Source organism: Neovison vison, chromosome 4 (assembly GCF_020171115.1).
Source record: "Neovison vison isolate M4711 chromosome 4, ASM_NN_V1, whole genome shotgun sequence".
Classification (NCBI taxonomy): domain Eukaryota; kingdom Metazoa; phylum Chordata; class Mammalia; order Carnivora; family Mustelidae; genus Neogale; species Neogale vison.
Genome location: NC_058094.1, coordinates 56766286 through 56784976, shown reverse-complemented (window position 1 = coordinate 56784976; position 18691 = coordinate 56766286).

Genomic DNA, 18691 nt, shown 5'->3' with positions numbered 1-18691 from the left:
TACTTTATACTGTATACTGAATGGTATACAGTATACTGATTCAGGATTATTTCTCCTCTTCTTTTCTCTGTTATAAAGCAATCTGAAGAAATCTTAATTGTCCTGATATCCCACAACATCATACTATTCCAATGTACTGATTTTATCATGAGATTAGATCTTATGAACAGGAAGTGGCAAGTATCATAGATACCTTAATAAGAACTTTGCATGCCTGGAGATAGGAAAAGGACCCTATATTCAGAGTTCTGACACCTACCTAAGTTTTGGGGAGCTTATTTGTCTAGAGCACACACTCACCAAAGTAAATGTGAAAAGTTATGTATGTTATATCATCTACTATTAAGCTTCAGCCCCGAAACTTGAAGGGTCTCTGAATATTGAAGATAACACATGTCATTGTTAAAGTGTTGCTATGACCCACTTATCTAGTAGCCCATAAGACTCCCAGAATTTCAGATCCAGGTCATACTCTAAGCTGCTCTGCTACTTCAAGACCTTGGAACCTTCAAGACCAAATAATAAATAGTCCTAGAGTCTGGGGCAAGTAGAGATGCTATATGTCGCATCTGGAAAGCCCCAGTTAGGTAATGTTACCTATTGCTAGGAATTTGGAGAAAATTTATGCACTCATTTGTTTTTCCATAACATGTATTTCTGATATTATGGCAGTTAATGGGAAAATACAATTTAATTCACCCATAACATTTACAGTTGTAAATTGAGGAAGACCTATAAATCTTGTGATTTGAAATTATGTTGCTCACTTGACATGTCAATTATATAACTTTATAGAACTTTAATTTCAAAGTTCTGCAGACCAGTAGCATTGGCCTGACCTGGGAGCTTGGGAGAAATACATAAACTAATGCCTATTTTAGACTTAATGAATCAGACTCAGCATTTTAACAAGATCAACAGGCATCTTGGTGTTATTGTTTAATGGATATAGAGATTGGGGTTGTCAAAAATTCTAGAAATGGATTCTAGTGATGGCTACACACAATGTAATATACTTAGTGTCACAAAACTGTACATTAAAAAAGGTTGAAGTGGTAGATTTTATGATATATATTTTTATGACAATAAAATGAATTCACTCTTCTTGAAATCTATATTAATATTTTTATATTTATGAAGGAAATAAGGGGCTCTAGCACGAAGATGAAAAGGCCAAAATGGAAAACTATTGATTAGTTTCTTAATGAATCCTTTTTAAACTGGGAGTACACTTATCTTGATGAGTACTGAATAATGTATAGAATTGCTAAATCACTATACTGTACACCTGAAACTAGTATAACACTGTATATTAATTATACTGGAATTCAAAAATTTGATAATAGTCTTTTCTGATATAATCTCTTCTTTTTCTTGACAAGTTTATAATTGAAAGCTCAATGTATACAAATCATAAACAAATTGAACAAGTTATACCCAAGATGATATAATTAATTATACATTTACTTATAAAGGCAATAACATGAAATTTATAACACTATTGTTATTAAACTATTACATTGCTTTCAATGTGCAGGGAGAGGTAGAGAGAAAATCTTAAGTAGGTTCCACACACAGTACAGAGCCCACATGCAGCTTGGTGTCATGACCCTGATAATTTGACATGAGCCAAAATCAGGAGTCGGATGCTTAACTGACTGAACCACTCAAGTGTCCTGAAAAAGTTGGTTTTAAGTAGACTGTCATATTGGAATATAACAGGGAGTACATTAAAGGATTTCTATGCCATTAATATTTGAGTTTTTAAATCATATATGAAGCAATCATTACCCTCTTTTGATTTATGAGATTCAAATTCCATAATAAATTTTAATTTACACTTTAATTTTATTTATGATTTTTTATGCCAGGTTTGTTTCACAGTGGAATGGTGCCATCTTTTAATTAGCATTTATTATACTCACGCACTGTGCTAGGTACTTACATTATCTTTTAATTATGTTGAAAGTAATTGGATAATAATTACTATACTATGTAATAGTACTATACTATACTAAAATAATTGAAGATCTGGATTTCAGTCTTTGTTATTTGACTGCTCATAATCCGTGTTCTTTCAATTATAGCATGCTGCCTTTCATGCAGTACCTACTGTATATCAGGCGGAGTCCAAGTAGAGTGTCTATAAATGCTCACCATAACTTTTCAAGGTTTTTAGTAAGGGATGTGTTTTCTGCTTTTAACATAAAAATTCTAATTATCTATTTTGTTCCTGCTTGTGTGCATTTTTATTTTCTAACCATCTATTCATTTTACTTGTGAGTAATCTTATTGAAAGTCATAATAATAGACACCTTTAAGATAATTGGGAAAAAGACATTCTCTAAAAATTGTAACTTAAGGTATAAGGATTTCTGATTGTTTTAAAATCTTACATAAATTGGGGCAGAGATGCCAAATATACACAGATCATGTGGAATAAGTACAATAACTTGTTTCATAAATTTTATCTGAAATATTTATTTCTTTGTGTTTTTTTCATTCTTGGAAGTTACTCTTTTCTATGGTTTCATAGACTAGGTTTCATGTACAGTAATGCTTGAATTAGTTTTTTTTTCTTTAATTTATTCTTATGTGGAACAAAATTACTAGAACAGTTTTAGAAATAGAATTTTTTATTTTGTGCATATCATATCTGGATTGTTTATGACATAAACATATCTAGATGTTTATGAGGTAAACATAGGAAAGTAAATGGTGTTACATCTTTTTACTCCAATTGTGTGAAGTAGTCTTTCTAAGACTTAGCTAGGTAAGCTGCATTTTTCATACTTGCTTAGAACAAACACATTTGTAGGGCATCCTGAAGTCCCATGGTCTATGACATAGAGTACAATAGCAGGATAGGAAAAGAGCTTTGTTTTGATAAATGAACTTGTCACATGCAGATAAGCAGGTATACTTGAAATCTGTCACACCTAAAAATCTATTAACACTTTCTCCCCTGTTTTCTTTGTATTTGGAAGTTAGGCTAGTTATGATATAGTGTCATTAATTATGATTCCATTAATTTTAAATTTATGGTATTTTAAATAAAAGAGTTGGCCTTTTTCTCCATCTATCTTTTCTTCCTTTCTTTTTTTCCCCTTTTCTTCCTTTCTTTTCATCTTACTTCTTCCCTCTCTCTTCCTCCTTTTCTCTTTCTTCTTTCCCTCCTTTCCTAACTTTTTCATAACTAGTGCATATTGTTTCTTAATGTTTCAAATAGTTTTATAATTATAATTACCAAGAGTAGATTGTTTGCATGCCAATTCTTATTCTAATAAAGTACGTTTTATCAACCTTTTAAACTTAAAATAAAAAATTAAATGTAACAAATGTATGGTGGTCAAGATTAAATTATTCTTATCCTAAAAATACAAAGCAGATATCTTATAACATTCTATTAATTTTTAATAAATAAAAATTATTTATAAATATCTTTTTCCTGTCACAGCTGAGATTTTCCTGAATTCTAAAATATTGTACTTTTAACTCTTCAGTTGTAACAGTAATTACAATTCCTATTAATATAAATTTATCAGAACTTTTAATGCTGAAGCAATTTTGCATAACATTTTACTACTCAGTAAATATTTTTAGGCATTCAAATAAGGTTATAAAAATACTGTCTTAATCTTCTTTAACTAGAACCACATTAGGAAAAGTAGTGGTATTTTGGGAAGATTTCGAACTTAAATTTTTATTCCATCTGATAACCTTTGTCAATTGTTTGGAAGAAAACACAATGAAAAATTATTTCTCAAGCTTCCTCCATACTGTTGTCCTTGCTTTAGCACTCAATCATCAGACCATTATAAGAAAGTCCTCTAGGGATGTGCCATAGTAGCTATTGTGTGGCTTCTACTCAACACTTTGTTTGAGAAATACTGGCTAGCTTATTTGCTTTAAAAAAATATAGAAGGTGTTGTTGAATCACTATATTGCACACCTGAAACTAATACAACATTGTATTGACTACACTGCCATTAAAATGATAAAATTTCAAAAAAAAAGAAAAAAGAAGGTAGATTTTTTTAAAAAGGTGATTAATGTAAATGTAAATCAGTATTAGGCTAATTGTTTCTTTTCATTAATTATCAGTTTCTTTTTTTTAAGATTTTATTAATTTTTTGAGAGAGAGAGAAAGAGAGCACAAGCAGGGGAAGGGGCTAAGGGAAAGAGAGAAGCAGATTCCCCACTGAGCAGGGAGCCAAATGGGGTGGGGGTTGGGGTTGGGGGAGTTTGATTGTAGGACCCCAAGCTGAGCCTAAGGCAGACTTAGCCAACTGAGCCACTCAGGCCCCCCTCTAATTACGAGTTTCTTGAAAGTATCTTGTCTCTTTGAGTTCATTGAATTACTTTCCTTTCTATGCACTGATCTTTTATTATATGCCAAGTACTGTTTTAAGTACCTAAATCTATACCTGTATCTATACAGAGCATTAAATAATCATGCCATGTGTGAGAAAATTAAATGCAGTAATTTTACAGATGAGGAAATTAAGGATAATGTATCCTTGTACTTATTTGAGATCTCAAAGCACATGCTAGGGATGGTGTCTGAATCTAAGACTAATGTAGCACCTGTTTTCTTACCTTCTGTTATATATTTTGACAAAGATATATGAAAAGAAAACTTAGTTTTAATATATTTAATTAAACTCATTGTTTTCTTTCCTTTTTGGTAATATTTTATTAGTAGATTCCTGTAACCGTACATATATACAGACACACATATATATATATACACACACACACACGTATACATTATTCTGAAATGTTGGCAACTTTATTTAAAATGCATACTGCTGGTTGCTAGTAGTGATTATTGTAGATAATTAAATTATAATTTATTCAGTTTGAATTATCCTGATAATGGTAGAGTTGCTGAAGGAAAGTCTGTTGCATTTCCAAAAGCTCACAAGAAAATAGGATATATTGCCATGCATTTTGTCTTATTTCACATCACTGGCTAATCATAAACAAACAGCAATTTATCTATTAAATTCTTTTACTTGGCCAGAATCTTGGTACTGCATCTTTTTTCTTGCAAGATATTTTTATCAAGACTATATGCTTTTAGAAATTGTATAGCAGGAGTCTGGATCATTCAATCAATTTCATTATCAGCAGTGTACATATGATTAAAAATTATTCAGTTGAACTGTGGAATGATTTATTCTTTATATATTTACTAATAATAGCAATGTCAGGAACCAACACTTAACAGAGGGCTTTCTATGTTCCCATATCTTTTCCTTAAAAACTCACGTAAATAAAAATTGATCAGCTCAACCTTTCTAGTAAGCACTCTTAATAGAGAAGTTACTGGGTAAACTTAAGTCTTATAGATAAAAATGAGAGTAGTTCTCTATCCACATGGATAGATCAAGCGAAAATGATTATGACCCTACCAATTAAAAAACCCCACTCTTTTCATATTATTTGTTTCATTTATATCAAACATCCCCTTAATGTATAAATGTTATATGCCAGACTCTAGAAAACTTAGTAGTAAGGACACAGCATTGAACAAAATGGAAAAAAAAAACCCTGCTTTCATGAACTTAATATTCCAAGAGTGGAAATAGACACTTAAACAAAACAAAACAAAACACCACATGTATAATATATCATATGGTGATAAATGCTATGAAGAAAGCGACGTTAGGTGAAAAATACACTTGGAAGTTGTCTTTTATATAGGGAGATGAGTAAAGGTAATGAGGTGCTCTCTAACAAGGTGACATGGAGCAGAGAACAGAAGGAGGTGGGGAGGTACAGGGAGATATCTATAGCATAAATACAAACAGAGGGCAAAGGCAATCCAATCCTCAAGGGTAGTCAAATTCGACATGTTTAAAGAATTGCACGGAGGCCTGTAACAGAGGAGGAATTGATCATGGATTAAGTCTGAATCAAGTCTGTGGTCAAATCATGTGAGTCTGTAGGCCATTAAATCAGTAGGTCATTAAAAGACTGGATTTTACTCGGAGTGACATGCAAGGCCCAAGAGCAATTTGATCAGATGAATATTTTTACTTGACCCTTACTTCAAGAATTAATCTGGATGCTTTGTGGAGAATGCAGTACTATGGAGGAATGGTTTAAATAGGAACACAATTTAGGCTACTCTACTGGTCTAAGCAAACAATAATGGTGGGCTTGGGCCAAGGTGATATTAAGGGAGGTAGTGAGAAGTACACAGATTTGGTTATGCTTTGATGGTGGACCTAGTGAGATTCACTGATGAATTGATGCAAGAGGAAGGGAGAATTCAGAGATAACTTCTAGGCCTGAGAAAAAGGATGAAAGGAAATGTGATTTACTGAGAAGGGGGAGACTCTAGTAGCATCAGGTTTGGAAGGGAAGATTGAGCATTTGGTTTTAGACATGTTAAATTTAAGATACCTATTGAACATCCAAGTATAGATGTCTAATAGGAAATTAGATATATGGATCAACATCTGTAGATAGGGAATTTTCCGAGTCATCAGTTAGATGAGTGGTACTTAAAACCACCAAACCCAATGAGATCACATAGTAATTGCAAAAGAACATAGGAAAGAGGCCAAGAACTGAGAGCAGGACAACCATACCATTTAGAGATAAGAAAGATTGGAAAGAACCTGCAAGACTGAAGAAGTGACTTACCAGGTAGAAGGAGAATCAAGAGAATGTGTACTTTTCATGAAATTTTAAGGTACTTTAAAGTAATATATATGATGTATTGATAAAATAGAAAATTATTGAGGCGTGCCTGGGTGGCTCAGTGGGTTGGGGCCTCTGCCTTTGGCTCGGGTCGTGGTCCCGGGGTCCTGGGATCGAGCCCCATGTCGGGCCCCTGCTCTGCGGGAAGCCTGCTTCCCCCCCACCCCACAACCTCTCTGCCTGCCTCTCTGCCTACTTGTGATCTCTGTCTGTCAAATGAATAGATAAAATCTTTAAAAAAAAAAAAAAAGAAAATTATTGAAACCTAGCCATTGAATCTAGCTGTGTAGAGTTCATAGTGACTTTGATAAGAGGAGTTCTAGTGGAAAGATGGAACTCAGTATAGCTTTTGTTTTGTTTTGTCTTATTACATTTGTGGTCCTACTGTAATATCTTTATGTTTTCCAACTTTATTGGGGTATTATTGACAAAAATATATACCTAAGGTATACAATGAGATGTTTTCATAAAATTTACATTATGAAATGATCATCAAAATCAATCTAATTAACATATTTATCACCTCATTAGTTACCATTTTTTGTCTATGTGTGGAAAAAAAAAAAGCTTAAGATCTTCTCTCTTAGCAAATTTCCATTTTACAACACATAATTACTAACTACAGTCACTATGCTGAATGTTAGGTCTCCAGAACATATTCATCCTATAGCTGAAAATTTATACCAATTGACCCAACATCTCCTGATTTTTCCCACTCAACTCCTGGCACTGGCAAATACTATTCTATTTTCTGTTTCTATGAGTTTAACTTTTTAGGCTGAACATATGAGATCATACACTATTTGTCTTTCTGTGCTTGTCTTATTTCATTAGCATAACAACCTCCAAGTGGTTCATCCATGTTGTCACAAATGTCAGACTTTCCTTCTCCTTTAGGGCTGAGTAATAGTGAGTGTGTGTGCGTGTGTGTGTGTGTGTGTGTGTGTGTATAAAATTTTCTTAAACATTCATCTGTAAATGGATACTTATATTTATGTATCTTGTCTATTGTGAATAAGGCTTCATTAAACATGGGAATACAGATATCTCTTAAAGATAATACTTTTATTTCCTTTAGATATATGCCCAGAAATTGAATTTCTCAACCATATGGTGGATCTATATTTATTTATTTTTTTAGGTGGTTCTATTTTTAATTTTTTGATAACCTCCATACTATTTCCATAATGACTATACCAAATTAAATTGAGTGTACCAAGGTTTCCATTTCTCCACATCCTCACCACTTATTATCTTTTGTACTTTCAATAATAGCCATTCTTGCAGATATGAACTGATATCTTTTTATGGTTTTAATTAACATTTCCCTGACTGGTGATGCTAACTGCACATATAGCTCACAAATATTTCCCTCTGTTGTGTAGATTGCCTTTTCATTTGCTGATTGTTTTCCTTCTTCTTCAGAAATATTTTAGTTTTATTTAGTCCTGTTTGTTTATTCTTGATCATTTTCTCTGTGTTTTTGAAGTCATATTGAAGAAATAATTGTAAGGATTAATGTCAAAGAGTTCTTTCCTTATGTTTTCATTCTCAAAACCATAGTTCATGGTTTTAGGCCTTAGACTTAAGCCTTTAATCCCTTTTCAGTTGATATTTGTGTATGGTGTAAGAGTCCATTTTCATTATTTTGCATGTGTGTATTTAGTTTTCCAAATACCATTTATTGAAGGTATTTCAATAATATTTTCCCTGTTGTATTCTTGTAACTTTTGTTGAAGATTAGTTGTTCATATATGTGTAGGTTTATTTCTGAGCTCTCTATTCTGTTCCATTGGTCTGTGTGTCCATTTATGTGAGAGACATACTGTTTGAACTCTATAGGTTTGTAATATAGTTTGAATCAGGAACGCTGATGCCTCACTTTGTTCCCCTTTTTTAAGATGAATTTCACTATTTGGAGACTTTTGTGATTCCACACAAAATCTAATTTTGTTTTTGTTTTTTCTATTTCTGTGAAAATTCCATTGACATTTTTAAATACGGATCACATTAATCTTATAGATTGCTTTGGTTAGTATGAACATTTTAACAGTATTAACTCTTCTAATTCATGAATATGGAATGTCCTTCCATTAATTTGTGTCTTCTTCAATTTCTTTTTTTAGTGTTTTAGTTTCAGTATTCAGATCTTTTACTCCTTTGGTTAAATTTATCTCTAAATATTTTATTAATTTTGATACTATTGTGATTGGTATTGTTCTCTTTTCTTTTTTAGATAGTTTGTTGTTAGTATATAGAAATGACTTTACTAGTGCCATCTGTCCCTGGGCTTTTCTTAGATGTTTAATTGCTAATTCAGTCTCCTTACTTGTTATTGATGTGTTCAGATTTACTTTTTTTTTTTTTATGATTCAGTCTGGTAGGTTGTATATTTCTAGGAATTTACCCATTTCTCCTAGGTTATCCAATTCATTGGAGTATAATTGTCCATACTACTCTTTTATGATCCTTCATATTTGTATTCCCTTTTATATTTATAATGCTGTTTATTTGAGTCTATTTTTTTTTCTTGGATAGTCTAGCTGGAGGTTTGCTAATTTTGTCTTTCAAAAATCAACTTAGTTTCACTGATCTTCTCTATTTGTTCTAATCCCTGTCTCATTTCTCCTCCAATAGTTGTTATTTCCTACATTTTTCTAATTCTGGGCTTTGTTCTTTTTTTTTTTTAGTTCCTTGAGGTTTAAAGTTAAATTATTTATTTGAGATCTCTTTCTTTTTTAATGTAGGCATTTATCACTATAAACTTCCTTCTTAGCGCTACTGTTGCTGCATCCTATGAGTTTGCATATGCTGTATTTCCAATTTCATTTATCTCGAGATATTTTTTTATTTCCCTTTTGATTTGATCATGAATGTGTATGTTGTTCAGTAGTGTGTTGTTTAGTTTCCACTTACTGTTAATTTTCCAGTTTTCTGGCTATTACTTATTTCTAGTTTCATACCATTGTGGTCAGAAAAAATAGAGTTGGTATGATTTCAATCTTAAATTTGTTAGGACTTGTTTTACAGCCTAATATATAATCCATCCAATAGAATGGTCCATATCTGCTTAAAAAGAATGTATATTCTGCTGCAATGTTCTGTTTATGTCTGCTAGAACCATTTAGTCTATAGTACAATTCAAGTACAACATTTCCTGGTTGATTTTCTGTCTGGATGCTATATTCATTGTTGAAAGTGGGATATTGAAGTTCCCTACTACTATTGTATAGTTGTCTGCTTCTCCCTTCAAATCTGATTGTATTTGCTTAGTATATTTAGGTGCTCCAGTGTTGGGTGCATATATAGTTATGAGTGTTATACTTTCTTGATGAATTGATTCTTTTAACCTTATGTAATGACTTTTTTTTGTCCCTTATGGTTTGAGTGAAAGTCTATTTTGTCTGATACAAATACAGATGCCTCTGCTCTCCTTTGTTTTCCATTTGCATGGAATATCTGTTTCCTTTCCTTCAGTTACTGTTTATGTGTGGCTTTAAAACTGAAATGTATGCACCATATAGTTGCAGAATAGTATGTAGCATATAGTTGGGTCTTGTCTTCATATCTGCTCAGTCATTATATGTCTTGACTGGATAATTTATTCATTTACAATTAAAGTAATTATTGGTAGGTTAGGATCCCATTTTCTTAATTATTTTCAGGTTGTTTTATAGTCTCTGTCTAATTCTCTTGCTGTCTTCCTTTGGGATTTGATAATTTTCTGTAGTGATATGTTTTGTTTCTTTTCTTTTTGTATTGTGTGTATTTGTTATAGATTTTTGCTTTGTGGCTACCATGAAGCTTACATAAGATGTTTTGTAGTTATACAAATTTATTTTAAGCTAATAACAACTTAACTTCAATTGCATACCAAAACTTTACACTTTTATTACCCTCCCCACATTTTATGTTTCTGATGTCACAATTCACATTTTTTAATATTGTGTACCCATTAACAAATTCTTAGAACTATAGTTATTTTTGATTCTTTTGTTTTAAAGATTTATACTAGAATTAAATGATTTATATAATACCTTTACATTATTATTCTAAATTTGACTATATATTTGTTCTTATCAGTTTTATACTTTCATATGTTTTCATGTTACTAATTGCCACTCTGTCATTTTAGCTTGGGGAAGTCCTTTTACTATCTGTCGTAAGGCAAGTCTCATAGAGATGAATTTCTTCAGCTTTCGTTTGGAAACGTCATGATCTCTCCTTCATATCTATAAGGCATTTTTAGTTAAAGTATTAGTTAGTTCCTTAGGAGTTACTTTGACGTTCGTTAAAATATTCTTTGTTGGCATTTTTTTCCCTTTTTTCTTTTTTTTCCCTAGCAGTTTGAGTGTGTCATGCTACTCTCTCCTGCCTTCAAGGCTTTTGCTGAGAATGCCGCTCATCGTCTTAGGTGTATTTCCTTGTATGTGATGAGTTGCTTTTCTCATGCTGATTTCAAATGGTTTCTTTTTCTTTAATTTTCAACATTTTGATTAAAATGTGTCTCGGTGATGTCTTCTTTTGATTGAACCTGTTTGGAGATACTGGGTGTATGTACCTGCGCATCCATATTCATTGCGTATAAGTGAAAAAAATGCAAACAGATTTTTAAGCGACTTTTTCAAGCTTTATTTTCCGTATCATAAGATAGATGGTACTTTTGAGTTTTTGAGTTTTGCTGTAAATGGGAGCAAAGAATTGAAGAAGTAGCTGGAATAGAATATGAAAAGAGGGAGTTTTTTAAAAACTCATTTATATTTATAATTGGAGATATTTTAGTTTGTATATATGAAGACAGGAATGATCCAAGTCAGGTATACTGAGAGAGAAAACAAATGCCAGTTCGGTATGACCTAGAAAGGATAGTATACAGGAATTGAGACATTAGCCTTAAGTAGGAGTAAAAACAAGATCCTTTATGACAAGAAAGAAAGGTAGCACATGTAGATAGAAACACAGGTAGGTTGGGGGACCAGGTGGTGGAGCTTTCGTAAAGTCTCTAATGATCCGTTCCATTTCTCAGGGAATTCCAAGTAAAACCATTAACTAAAAATGTAAGAATGTCTATGTGGGGGTGGGAGAGGTCTCTGGAAATTTTATTGGAATGGAAAAGATGTGAAGTGGTACCCGGAAGAATGAACTGACTAAGAAAGTGATTGTTAAGTAACAGTAAGGATCCATCTGAAGTTAGAGGTCATGAATTTAAAATAAGGCTCATCAGCACAGTTGGGCATTTTCTTCAGTCATAATTGGAGGTAAAGATATAGGTTCAGAGTAGGAACTAAATTGGACTTAAGCAGGTGCTAAGCCAGGTATGGCTTGCTCAGGTTGTGCTAGAGAGTAGGGAAGAACACAGAAACTGAGAATATCTCTTAAGGGGATATAATGCTATACCATGGAATATAAACTCAGTGAGAGGGGATGAAGATACTGAAACAGAAGAGAAACAACAGAAAGCTTGAAGCTTAGAGCTCAAGAATGTAGAAGGATTGATGTGGTAAAATGATTTTATACAGGTGTTTCATATATGGAAAAATGCCACATGTTGGCTATGGTTCAACCTCAGAAAATATGCCTTCAAGTTACCTAGATAATTTCTTTCTTTCTTTTTTTTTTTTAAACTGTATATGAATCAATTGATTTTAGTGATTGCTATTAAATAATAATCTTTGCCTGCATTATAAATCCTACTTTTTTTGTGATTTTTAGTAGATGGGGCTACTTAGATTGTATGTGAGATAGTTTTTATATCTTTCAAAAGTAAGTGCACCTCTGAAAACAGTAGGGTAACATGGAAACTATTGTAATTATTTGCAATAGTGTTGAGTAGCACACTCAAAATTTATGCAGCAGAAACTTTTAGCTTGAATGAATTAAAGCTTTGGATTTGAAAACCTGTCTGTTTCTTAATATAATCAGATATGTGAGTCTTTATAAACTTTCTTTGCTTTCAAAGGCAAACATAACTAATAATTCTGTAAAGGTCTTGAATAGTTCCAACATCTGTTCTTAGTTTACTATAAAAACCATGTCTCTGATCTCATGTGTTGAACTACTGTATGTTTGCCACTGTCTATTTCCTGTGAAAAAATACGTTGAACAATAATAGCTTTTGTTCCTAACGTTCCAACCACTAAAACAGCTGAACAAATAATATCCATGCTTTCATTTGGAATAATTTATTCCCTGGTACATGTTTATGCAGAGTCATTGGGCTTATTGGATGTTTCATCATTTAAAAATCAAATCTCAGAATTTTAGACTACTGAAAACTCCAGTCTAATAGTTTCCTCATGCTTATAGTAATTCTCTTAACAGCATTTCCTTCCTAATTCATCATCTTATTTTGTGTATAGTTTGGTATATATGAGTAGAAGTGGTTAAAAATCCCCTTTATTAACAAAGTTAGTGAAAGTTTCCATCCAAGGCCACACATTTTGCAAATAACATTAAAAGATTAAATAATTTGGCATTTAAACCATAAAAAATAACTCTCATTGCTCTTTGTTACCTAAAGAAATAATAACTGTAGATTTGTACTGATATAAATTTTAATACATTTGTCTTAGCTCAACACACTCCAGATGACTTAACATGGGCTGAGCAACAGAGAGCGAGCCTAACTTCTATTCCACAAAGTATCTTATTACATAAACTTTACAACCCCAGACATGGAGTAAGTCATGCACTGATTAAATAAGACAAATAAAAACACTGTTTAAAAGGAAGGAAAGTAAGTTACTTAAAAATCAGTTCTAAATCATTTGCTGTGGCAACAGTATGAATTTTTGTTTTGTTTTGTTTTTTGTTTGTTTGTTTTGCATACAAAACTCTTCTATATCTAAAAAATTAGGAATTATAGTTTAGAACTTGGTCACCATGGCATCCTATTGAAAACTAAAACTTGCAGTCAGTCGTTCAGCTACCTAGTTGATCCAATGTCTAGTAACAGATTATCTAGAAAACTCAGGACACCTTATGTTTTCAATTTACATTCAGACCTTCCAACCTGAGTAAAGTGATATTAACTGTCAATTTTAAGGTTTGAGTTTGGAATACCAGCATTTGAGAGGTTAACATTTCATCAGAATTCAGGGACTTTAAGGAATAACCACTTTCTTGGCTGTAGTATATCCTAATTCAGGAAACAGTGGAATTATGGCTGTGTTAGTTTGCTAGGATTGCTGTAACAAAACACCACAAACCTGAGTGCCTCAGAACAAAAGAAGTTTATTGTCCTATAGTTCTGGAGGTAAGAAGTCCAAAAAAAAGTGTCAGCTAGGCCACGGTCCCTCTGGAGGTTCAATGGAAGAGTCTATTCTAGGCCTCTTTCCCAGCTTTTGGTAGTCATTTGGCTTGTGGGAGCTTCACTGCAGTCTTCCCATGGCGTTCTCCTTATGTGTATGCCTCTTGCTGTGTCCAAAATTTCCCCTTTTATAAAAACATGAATCATATTAGATTTGGTTTCACCCTGATGACCTCATTTTAACTTGATTATCTCTGTAAAGGCTGTCTGCAAGTAAGGTCATATTATGAGGTACCAGGAGTTAGGGGGTGGTGGAGACACAGTTTAATGCATAACAATGGCTTTTTATTTTGGCAGCCAGTTTTGTCATAGGTATGACAGAGACACTCTGTGCAACTGAATTGTTTCCTCAACAATGTAACATTCTTAAACTTGTTTTGCTATATATTTATGATTAGTAAAGTTTTAAGAGTCTAATCATTGTAAACTTACAGCCAGAGACAAAAATATTTCCCACAATTAACATATGCCTTAAGGAAATAATTTAATAACTATTTTACAAATACAGATTCAGCTTTGAAGCTCTCACTAGATACTGTACCCCCTTTCCTCATCCTTGAGGTGAGGATAGAATGTTTCCTTCAACTTAGCTATGAATCTGTGCTTGAATCTTCTTTAGAGTGAGCATAGCTCTAATTATTTATGTCAGCATAACATCTAAAATTCTAGTAGCTCCATATAGGCAATTACTGGTGGCTTCACTGTTAGTACACAATTAATTTTATTTTCTCTATGACTTTTCAGAAAATTTAAGTAGGAAATGACCTCAAATATTCTACATAGCTGAATAATATTATCACGTTCTCTTTTCACTATTTTCTCTACAATCAGAAGTTGATTTTATATACACCTTACTAAGTCTTTGCAAGGTTTTCTTTTACAGCAAGGGGAATTAATTGAATATAATCTTATAGTCAATTGATTTTAAAATACTGCTATATTTACTTATTACCAATTTCTTTGAAATCCTTGTAATTCTTCATTCAGGCACAGCTTCCTGATAAATAAAATAAATTCCTTTTTCATGTTCATATTCAAAAACAAATTTTTGAGAAAAAAAAAAGCTGAAAGGGTCTAAGTAGTATTTAAAATCTTAAGTCACCTGTAAGATAGTTTTAATATTTATAGAGTTGGGTAGTTGCAAGAATCTATAAGATATTCTGACTTTGTATAAAAGTCTGACATTGAATGAAAACTCCCCAAACTATAAATACTAGTGGAATATGCTGCATGATACATTTTCTGAACTAGAATAATGATAACTAACACTTGTTTTGTACAAATCATGTGCCAGCTTGTGTTACATGCTTTACATTTTCTTTTAATTATTTTCAATTAACATGTAGAAAAATTTTACCCTAATTTTAGAGATGAAAAAACATGGGCTTAAACTGACTGAATATCTTTTGAAGGAATACATCAGTAAGAAATGGGGGGAACAGATTTTGAGTCTAGGTCTCCTGACCCTAACCAATTCACATGCTGTCTCAAAAATACAACTTTCCAACAGTTGGACCTACTTAGTGGTATAAAATTCTGCTGCAGGATGTATTCCTATAGTTCCAGAGTCACTAGAAATACACACAACATGAGACAAAATAGAATAAAGCTATATACATATATCTTGCTATCTGCTGGTATTGTCAGAGTGTTTTATATATGAGAGAATGAAATTTAAAAAGTTTTGCTTATGTATTCGATTCTGTTCACTTTCCTTTTTCATTGTATTAATTTCAATTATATTCTAGTGTAGACTATCTTATTTTTAAAAATTCTAGTCACAACTCATTAACTGTATTTCAAAAATCACTATGAGAAAAGTTTGAAAATCATGCAAATAAGTGATATTCCCCTCTGGGAATCTTTGATTTAGTGATGCATATGTGTACACACACACACACACACACACACACACCCTTATTTGTACTTTTGGATTGGGAACACCTGGTAATCTACCAGATGAAGATGCATATATATTTGTTATTGCATCTCTTTTCTGCATCCTGACTCAACATGGTACATGATAGTGAAGTTGGAATCATTCTGCTGGTGCGTAAGCTCCCTTCTGTAGGAATTGGAGATTCCAAGATTACGTAGGGTCCTCAGAAGCATATGATGGGGGAACCGAATTCATTTTCTCTTATTTCCTGTCTTATACATAGTTCATTTATTCATATAAGAAATATTCATTGAATGTTTAGTATATGCAAGGTGCCGTGGTAAACACTTGAATGTCTTCAATAAATAATGCAGACGCGAGCTTTGCCCTTGCTGAGATTATAATCTATATTTATAATAATTTATACATAATCACACAAAAATACAAAAATCCAACTTTTTATGACATACTTGAGAAAGATTCTCCTGCTTTCAATGAGTTCCTTCTTCCCTCCCTGTCCCTCCTTCCTCTGTTAAATATTGGGAATGAAACAATGTCTAGTAGATAAATGTAAAAAAGTTACCAGAAGTATCTTTCTGGAGAAAAAAAAGTGTCCCCTCCCCTGACCACTTCATATATACATATTACATATGTATATTACATATAACATATTACATATGTATATTACATATAACATATTACACTGTTTTTAGGAAAAAAAGAAAAGGAAGGGAGGGAAGGAAAGAAGGGATGAAGGAAGAAAGGATAAACATTGTCTCAATTCCTGCGATCAGTTTCCAAATACAGTTTTGGAATACAGGCTATCTGAATTTGAGGATTTCCTGCAAAGCAGCTTTGCAAAGCATAATAGCAGTGACCAAATTTTCAGCATATTTGATTTATATGATACATTAATTTTGTCACAAAAACTAGACATCTGCACCTTTATTTTTCCTGAGGCAAGTAGAGCAATGTAGATTCACAGGACAAAATAGATTTGCTACTCTTGTTCTTTTCTTGAACTGATTATCCCTATTAAAATAGATTCTCCTTAAGTTTCAGTCAACCTTCCAGTCAGTGATGGTTTTCTTGAACAGTATTGTCAGGAAGCTCTGACTTTGATTTAGATTTTGAGCTTTAGTGTCAGGTTGAGTAAGGAGTTGATTGAATTATTTCATTTCATTTCTAAGGTACCATTTTTAAATGTCAAATCATTGTTAGATGCTAGACCTTTCATTGTATTTTAAAAGTGTATTTCAGCCTACTTTTAAAGAAAAAAATACTCCCTAAAATATTGGATCAATAGGACCTAAATGATGGACATTTATGCAGTTGCATCCAGTTGTCTGAAAATGAGACCTACATTACAGCTGTAGCTAGAAATCATCCAACCCTCCTACATAGTTACTAGTCTGCTTTTCAGTAAGTGGCATGAAGAGATCTCTGGTGATTCTAATTTGCAGTGGTAACGTCCTCAAAATGCATCCCCGTATGCTAAACAATGCATTTACTCTTAGAGACATAGACATTTTGTAAAAATTAAAAGTTAGTCAAACAATCAGATTTAATACATCACTTCCTATAGAATAACTTGCTTGAATTTAAATATAATTTCTTGTAAATTTCATGTTATGTGAATGTATCCCTAGTCAGGCGAGAATTCAGTTACGTGATTTCTTCTCTTTTTTCATCAAATGTCTTTCATATGATAGATCACAACAGTGGAAGGCTCAGTGAGGGTGAAAGCATGATGTTTGATTAAACACTCATGTAGGAATTGTATAGAAGCACCAACAGAAAGCAGATGAAAGCAGATATTGAACTATGTGTAACAGCAGTATATAATATTAAACCGTGTTTTAGTTTTCTTTCATGTAGTATTATTGTACAAACATAGTCTAGAGTAAGGTTTTAGGGCTAAAAGCTTGGGCTTTGGGGCTAATTGGACTATTCTCTCACATTAGTTTCATGCTCTTGTGAACTATTTCCCATTTATGAAAGCCAACATTTCCCCATTTATGAAATGTAGGTATATCGCAAGAATTAAAACGACACTGAGTCACATAATTTAGAGTACCTTGCTGTGCCTCGTAATCAACAAATAATAGTTCTTTTCCACTCTCCCTAGATTGTTCGTAACTTTTCACTTTAACCCAAATGTAGAAGAGCTAGAATAGGACTAATAGTAATACTAATTATCACTGACATTCTTCAAAGTTCTGTGGATTGTGAGAAAAGACCCTCCCCCACTTTTCTTTGCTTGTGCTTTACCCAAAAGGCTCCAGGCATCTAATGGGTCTCTTATTCCTGGAGCCACCTACATGTCCCCAATGCCAGTGCTACCCAGTGCCCTCCAGGAATGATGTATTGCTTGAAGTTTTATTTTAGCAAGTTCTCATTTTTTCTGACGGCCCTGCTTCTTTTGGCTTCAGCATGCTATCCAGATCTTATTAGGAATTCTTCTATCATCAATTTTCTTCATAAATCTAGCTCAGTGGACCTATTTTATATCAAGTAATGTTTAAACACTAGTGGACTGATTGTGTTATAGGATTCATTAATCTTGCCAGGTTGATATTAATAAATGCCTCTAAGGTATTAGTTTTGTTTGGTATTAGTTTTGTTAGTTTTTTTTTTTCTTTTTTCTTGAAAGACTTAGCATCACTCTGGATTTGGATATCTACAGAGTCTTTAGCCTGAGTATCCAGTCGTGGTGAAGGAAAAAACTGGACCCTAAACATTTGCTTCATTGGATTCAATGTTGGAAGTGCTTAAAAAATCTAAATGGT